The 8,791-nt window shown below is 33.7% G+C and overlaps 1 long non-coding RNA gene across 1 annotated transcript; it reads left to right on the top strand.

Annotated features, from left to right (window-relative positions):
• The first annotated feature begins 6,839 nt into the window (after positions 1-6,839).
• LOC147065066 (uncharacterized) lies at positions 6,840-8,568 on the top strand. Its single transcript, XR_015071809.1, has 3 exons — positions 6,840-7,010; positions 7,248-7,473; positions 7,778-8,568. It is a non-coding gene; the product is annotated as an uncharacterized LOC147065066 (long non-coding RNA).
• Positions 8,569-8,791: the final 223 nt, after the last annotated feature.

Here is an 8,791-nt window from a genome sequence, read left to right as displayed (position 1 = left end):
GAGATTTCGCAAAATGCTTCAAATAAAAATGGTTGGTAAGAACAGTTCAATAAGTTGGTTTCATTGTACCTATCATGAGTTGCCATAAATTTTATAATAATTAATTGTGTATTTACAAAACACAAGACCGTTGTTGATATTTTCAAAATAGCTGTGCTTAATTTTAATAAGCTATCGCTAACGTTAACAATCAATGAAATGTCAAGTACGCTATAAATATTCTTATAAGTACTATGTTCTTACCTGGATTTCAATAATTATACCGATATTAATTTCGAGATATTATGCCAAAATTATAGCCATTAATGGCATAAATCGAATTCTAAGCCTAACGTGTTTATTTGCATAAATAAAGAATGACACACGCGATTCAGTTAGGTACCTACTCACCTACTTAGTATAATCGTTATTTAATGAATATAATTATATGTATATCGGCAACTTGGGACAGTGGCGCACCCAGGGGAGGGGGGGGGGGCAAGAGGCCTTGCCCCCCCCAAAAACATTGAAATTGAAAGCCAATAGATTAGACAAATAAAAACACGGCAAAAAAACGATTTGTAATAATTCTCCAGCACCCTTTTTAGAAAATATTCTTAGATTTTAATTTCTAACACAAAAATTTCGAAACACTAATGTCAGGTTTTTTTAGAAACCCAATACCTAAGGGAACTGTCAAAAAATTCTCGGTGTCCACCCGAATTCCGGAGTGGTGTAGGTCATGGCTGGGGAGGGCTGACAGGGCTCTAGCCTGGGGGCCCGGGCTGTGGGGGGCCTGGCGTATCGGGTTGACCAGATAAGTGAGATAAACACACATCATAAATTAGCTTTAATAGTAAAACAGTCGCCTGCGGCGCTATTACACTTCATGGCCATGAACATTTTCAATTACTTTAATAATTGTGCAACATATTTTTTAATTATTATGTGTCGATACTCGACAGCTCCATTATTAAAGTAGATGTATTAAAAATCGCCAATAATTCACTGTATAAGAATTCTTAATTTGAACTAAAATACATTTTGAAAAACGTTAATGTAGTGTTTCACACTGCATTTAATCTTAGCGGTAGGTAGGGGGGCCGCCAAATATCCTAGCCTGAGGGCCCGTATCAGGATGTGGGGACCATGGTATAGGTACACCGAGTGCAATAGACAATAGACCGATAAACGAGAAATTAAGCTGTGGAGAAGAAAAAGAGTCTATGGGACTAATTTACATTCTCCTCCTTGGGCCCCCCCCAATACTAAATCCTGGGTGCGCCACTGACTTGGGATTTCATTTAATACCCCTGCCTGCAACAACCAACCAATTGCGGACGGCAATGTCTTGCCAGATCAAGCATTTTTTAAATAGCGTCTAGCTTGCAAATACGTATCTGGCATATTGCGATAAATATAGCATTTTCGGGACCGGAAATAGCTTAATACCCATTAAACTTTTTTTAAATATTGGATCAGTTTTGCTTGGAAATCAACATGATTACCTTTTGTACCTTGTGCCTTAATTATGAATCAAATGTAACATACAATATTTAAGCAATGACCACTGCTTATAAATCACACCTTATAAATATTTGTCTAGATTTATCTGTAATGCACGAGATAGTGAGACAGATAAAAGACGTATTAAATGGGGTAAGGTGAAAGAAAAGATAGGAACGCGTAAACGCAAATTTTTAATTTGAAAAATAAACTGAAACGGAACTAATGGAATCGTCTATTTTAATTCAGGTCATGAAAGAAAACAAATGATAGGATACTCTCACAATAGTTTGATGGATACTTACAGTGCAGTACTAGCATATTATCGAGTATATAGAAAGTATTAAACGACATTACAAGCTATTTGTGACCGATTGACGGAAAGGTGAGGCAGTAATAAGGTCGATTTGTGATTTCAATCAGAATAATTTATGTTGCAGAACTAAGCCACATCCAATAATGTTGACAGGTATCACTGCCGTCTAGTATTTTTAGTAATAATAATAATTTTGTTCTGTCAGCTTATTTTCGTATTTCCTGTCTGGCATAGTTAAGTCAGCGACAATTTTATTGTAAATGTTGTCAATATGCAGTTGGATTTGATTTAGGGAGTCCCCATGATATGGAAATGAAACCAATCTACCACCATGATTTTTGTTTTATAATTTATTAAAATTGTTTTTTATTTTATTAATTTATGCAACATATTGACATACGTCCAGTACTATACAAATGCCCTCTATAAATAGGTGTACATATTAATAATTATGATAATATGACGTTTGTTATTTATAATATTATTCCACTTTCCAGAGTGTTTATACGGTCATTAATTATTGTGTAAATCTGTAAATATATGGATCTTATAAAGGTTTTAGAATTGTATGATGAAGCGAACGCATCCTGCTACACAAGGAAAAATAATTATATCACTGAGATTAAAATAATACCTATATGAAAGTGAGGCGGAATCTTAGACTATAGATACATGGCGGAATACATTTCTGTGTATCGATTAAGTTATTATATTAACTTGCAACTGAGTTGTAGCAAAAATCACACTCGTAGTCGGGGATTTATTCGACGAGACAACGTTGAAAATTAATTAATAATATCTTGCATCAGTGTCAGGGTCGGATAAACGCTTGAAGGTACCATTGGAGTTCCTAAAACGCAACTGATCAATACATATTTTAAATAAATGGTGCTCAGTGACGTCCCGTGGGGGTAGGCAGATTGAGCGTCGCTTGGGGGCGGCAGTCACTTGAAGGGCGGCAAATCGAAGAAGATAATTAGGTATATTATATAGAAATAGGTACCTAAACTTAGTACCTAATAACGAAAATATCCTTCGATTAAAAAAATCAGCTCACTGGTTGGAAACAAAATGTATTAAGAATTAACATAAAAGGTTTAACAGGACTGTATTGTTTTTGCCGGTTTCGCGATGTCTACTTTACTTATGTTGTCCTTGGACGTCAAGTCCTTGATGACCAGCAATGACACATGCAGATTTGCGAATTATATTTTGTATTATAGGTAGGTACCTACATAGGTACTCACCTAGCTCGCGTGAAAGTTGTCAGGTGTATTTTTAAATATATCTGAAACCGTGGACTCGCAGTATTGTTTATTGAAGCAGAGATGGCATTTAAATTGGATTTAGTGGTACATATTTTGTTAGTAATGTATCCATACAACACATTTCTTAAATATTGGGGTCATGTAAGGATGATAAAAAATACTGTATAAAAATGGGGCGGCATTTTGTCTAGGGACGTCACTGATGGTGCTAAATGGAAATCCGGGGGCTCTGGGTTATAGTTAATCTAGTGATACCTAATCATAAAATAACTTACAATTTGATTCCTTTTAATGGGTTAAATATGTAAAGAAAAAGTTAACACGATTTTATATTTTATAACAATATTAATATTATTACTTAAAGATTTTCTCAAATGAAAATGATATACCTACTTGCATAATAATATGCGATTTATAGCAGTAAGTAGAGTAGAGTATATAATACTCTATAATGTAATTTAAAATAATAAGTGATACGACTGTACCTACATAGATAATATTAATATGTAATGTGAAGAAGAAAAAAATCTATACGTTGTATTAGATAAGTGCTACCAACGGGGACTAAGAAATAATGGAAACTGTAAGACCTTACGGGTAAGGAGAGGCAGGCAACCGATCTCCAGTAAGGAAGAATAGGGGATACATTTAAATACGTGTCAAGAATACGTTATACGTCGAATACTGACAATTTCTCTCGGTTTATGCATTGACGCTCATTTAATATTGGTGTATTACACATATTATTGCACGTCTATAATGCGTGGTTCATTTTCGTAGGACACTCACACATTCAAAACCCTGCGTCAAAATTTACTGTATGTATTGGTATATAGCCTATCGGTATTCTATTTATTATCTGTTCTGTGGCTACGAAAAATCGAGCTACACTATTGTGACCATACCAAAACTAGATTCGACATAAATTAACTGGATATCAAGTTATGTAGGTACATTTTTTTTATATATAAATCAGTGTTTTTGAAGATAACTACCAAACACATTTTCGCTGCATTCGAGAAACTTCATAAGCAGTCAACGTTGGAAATGGAAAATTTTACGAACCGAAGCCATCGATAATTTTACGAAAATATTAACATCCCTAGTTATCTAATTTTACGTGTATTTTACAAAAAAATGTCTGTTAGATTTTTGTATTATATGGGCTATTATCTAGTTCAGACGGACAAATTATTTTTTCCACGAGACGGAGCGATAATTTTGAGGATTTTTTTCCATTTCGAGCCCTGCAAGCTACATTTTAATGATATGACCATAAAATAATAATAAGTCGGGATCCTTTAACGAAATCAAGTTATTTAGTTTATCTTGGACTTAAAAAGTATTTAAATTTTTATATAGTTAAGACGTATTGATTAATTAATTTAAAAAAAAAATGTTAATTGTTTAAAAAAAATCTCTTATTGCCAGCTTCATATTTTTATGATAGGCTTCTGTACCGTCAGGCATAATACGAAGTTTTCATTTCACTGTACGCAGCAATATCTTCGGAACACAGGTTGAGAACCTCTGCAAAGTCCTATTACTACCAGTAAATAGCGACTCGTGCATAGCGATTGATTCCATTGGGTCTATTCTATACATAGGTCGGCTATCGGCGGTAGTTTATCATATGTATGTATTGAGGCGGTTAATTGTTACAATAAGTTAACCGTCTAAACCACAGGTTCTCAAATTTATTTCAACCACCGCCCACTTTGAGATTTAAAAAAAATCTAGTGCCCCCCCATATTTTTTAACTTACCTTTTTACGTTACCATCTCTTGCGTATCTTAAAAACAGTTATTTCAAATATAATTTTTAAACATGCATTATTATATGGATAAGATAGATAGTGTGTGACGTGTGACTTATGTCCTATTTCTGAGATCAAAGAATGTTTCAATGAGAAGAAATAAAACTCATACTTAATCATATTTATAAGTATTTTTATTAACATTAAAAGAAGGCTTTGAATTTAAAACTTATCTAACGCGAATGATGAATCTTCGGATAGGTATGGGATCGCCGCGATCGACCGAAAATTTTTGTATGAAAAACCATGGACTACATACATGAAATATAAAGCTGCATCCACATTATTACATGCGTAAGCGACTCTAATTTAACCATCTATACGGGACTCCAGGCATTCGAGTAGTAAATCGCATCTCAAGTGGTGTCGTGTCTAGATTCCGTCGGATTTATATAGATAGAATTTGTTTGCCGTCGCCCCTCTAGATTTCCTTAACGCCCCCTAATTTTCATTGACCCTTATACTGCCCCCCTGAAAGCCTCCAGCGCCCACAAGGGGGCATTATCGCCCACTTTGAGAAACACTGGTCTAAACTGTCAAAAAGTGCTATTTTTAGCAGTCCCTCACTTAACTGTGTTAACTTTACACACAGTTTTGACAGTTTAGATGGCTAACTTATTATAACAATTATAATACCTCAATACATAAATGATAAACTACCATTGATAGCCGCCGATAACCGCCTTGTGTATGAATAGACCCATATGTCTACCGAGAAAAAAAAGTGTCGTTATTGGTGTACAATTTATGTAAAGTAGAAAATATTATATTTTGCCCACAATCCAAGCGTGCTCTTTGTGTTTAAAATAATAGCAATATTCGTAGCCAGGATTTAAAAAAAAAATCATTGAGTTTTTTACGCTCAAGTTTGTTAAAAATATGCCAGATAAGAAGATTTTGGTTATTTCCATAAAGCGATAGACTCAACTGCTTCATGAAAAATCGCCACTGTGTACAACTTAATGTGGGACTTCGCTATCTCCAGGATGCTTCCTCGATTACATTAGCATCAGATATTTTTGTCTTTCGGTCAAGATATTATAAATGATCGTTGAGTGTCTTTACCTTAATTAACAAGTAAGACGTTAAGCCACGTACAGAGAAAGAAAAGGGTGACAACCTCATAAAATATGTATTATACCAATTATCATATATTTGTGATACATAGTTTTAGTAGGTTGTTGCTTTAACAACCTTCATTAATTGTAATATAGTTTTCTAAGATTTAATGGGTGAATCGAGCTGAGTTTCCGTTGAAGTTGTCAACTTGTGTAGGTACTTACAGCATTTTACAGTATCCACTAGAGGTGAGTTGGAAATACTGTCACCAGTTTATGTACTCAAGTCTCCGATGAAACTACCCATACTCAGTATGTGTGGCCTAATAAACTTGTTCCAAAAAACTTGTCATTACATCATCGTGATTCGCCCGCCAGTTGGTAGACTTTCAACACTAAATTTAATGAATATTAAATACAAGTAGGTATATTTTAATTTATTAGTATATGCATTCGAATGTATTAACAATAGGTCATAAATTTTGTGTCGCAGCATAGTGGTGAGATGACGCACAGGCTTGTGACTGCTCAAAACATGTTCAAAAAAAAACACTGTTATTCATTTTTGTTAACAAGAATATTATAACCTAACAGAAAAACAACTCATAAATTTAAAATGTGTTTAATTTAATTATAAATGACTTTATAATAAATGGGACATTTCGAAAAGCCGAGCACAGTGTATTTTTAGCGATTCTCTTGAAGCCGATATTTAAAATACTAATATGGAGTTGGTTTTAGTTCCAGTTGAGTGCATACGCACGCCAAACGCTCTATATAGTATTCCAAACTCTAGTAAGTATTTTGGAACAAGTTTCGATACTAAGTATTTTTTATCCTCTTGCGTCCTGAGGTACACATATGTGGACGTTATTTAAATATTTTTTAGTAATGATTTGAATGGATACTTGAACCGCATTTGACTACAGTGGTATAGATAGTATATTTTTCTACCACTAGAGCAAAACACTAGCCTATGTAGTTTTAAAATAAATTGTTATTTTGACTTTGAAGTTATGGATATTTGCACAAGACAAAAATGGCGGCTAAAAAGTCAACTCTGACAAGTAAGTGCTTTTAATTAAATATTAATATTTATTTATATTAAAAACCAATGATGTATTTAGTTTCACAATGAATCATAGTAATATTCCGTATACTTTAAATTATCTTTACACTTTTGTAAAATATTATAATCATAGTTTCAAAATTCGGTACACACATGAGTAACTCAGGTCTAGAGTGATATATTTTGACATTAGTATATCTGATTTATTAAGGTTATGTTTTTTGTTTACATTTAGACGAATCCTTGAATAGCCAGCATATTGGTGATATTTTGAATGATAATGATGTCGAAGTTGGTGGAGGATATAACCCTGACGACAGTAATGATGTTCACATTCATCTCCTGGGCCCAGATGATGACTTTATTCTGGAGAACCAGTGAACTTTACTCACTGCTAGAGGCTGAGATACATCCTTCAAAATCACAATCCAGGATCCTATCCTGGCTTATGAAACCATAAGGTATCAATGCTCATATTATATTACTTTATCATTTAGTCATAAATATCAAACTTATCATTTTATTAGGCAAGTGCATGCACTGCTAAAAAATCAATTAAGTACCAATTAAATTGATACAGTTTGTGATGAAAGGGCTTTGTGATCTCCATATTGAGGATTCGATGGACAGAATAATTAATATACTTAATATACCTAGTGATTAATACTATTGGCCATTAGTATTTATATTCCTGGTGTTGAATACTTAATAAATAGGAATAAATGTATCGATTAATTCATAGTATTGTATTTTCTATTATTTCAGTACGCTGAGCCTAATAAGACGAATAAAGCTGAGCTGAAGAGTTCAGTTCATGGCCATATATGGTTTATTGGGTGCTGGACTCCAATTGCTCTATAAATTATTCTCCATGTGGGGAAGTGAATCCTACCTATCTGATGAAGATACGATACAATCTCAATGCAACGCTGTGATGTTACTTTGGCTTCCCAACAACTGCCCTTGTACGTCTACACATATGACTTTTTTACCAGCTTCAACCTCACCGATTCGTTATTTCAGGCCAATACGTGTTATGATTCAAAGAAGACGAAGAACGATATGCATCACTCAGTCAGCTGTTGTAAAATACTGATTACAAGTCGATGAGCCGCATTAATCTTCACAGTGGTGTGTTTGCCTTCACAGGACATCAAGCATGTAAACTGTGAGGATCTTTGACCACTGTGGACATGGACTTGTTGGACATGGACATGAAATTGTTTGCTCATTGTACATGCAAACTTATAGGAAAGAAAATATTCACTGTGATTGGAATACTTCATAGTCATGGAAAATCAGACTTGCAAACCCTACGATTTGGTATGAAAGTCACTTAGCCATCAGTATCATCATCGATACAAGGTCATCCAAGAAACTCTTCACCATTAGCTTCTATAACACACTGAGTAAACACAGATCTACTTCTACAGCAAAGAATGGTTGTCCCTAAACCTATTCCCTGAAGTGCGCTAATTAATGTGTAGTATTTTAGGGTTTTGACCGTTAATGTACTATATTTTTAATCTAAATAAATATAATTTTCCAATCACCATTATATTATTATGATTATTGTATTATTTTTCTAATAAAATTGTATCATTATATGCATATCACATTGTTTTTGTTTCATTTCATTGTTTGTACTGTATCCAATATTGTACTCTATTGTGACCTGAGATGCACTCACGTGCACGTAGTGGATTTTAGTTAATATATAGTAAAAAAAATATTTTAATTTTTTTTTTGTGATCTTAATAATATTTATGGAACAGTAAA

The sequence above is a fragment of the Rhyacophila brunnea genome, unplaced genomic scaffold (genome assembly GCF_057557595.1).
Source record: "Rhyacophila brunnea isolate RB1 unplaced genomic scaffold, BYU_Rbru_1.0 scaffold_6, whole genome shotgun sequence".
Classification (NCBI taxonomy): Eukaryota; Metazoa; Arthropoda; class Insecta; order Trichoptera; family Rhyacophilidae; genus Rhyacophila; species Rhyacophila brunnea.
This window is presented reverse-complemented; position numbering and strand designations above follow the sequence as displayed.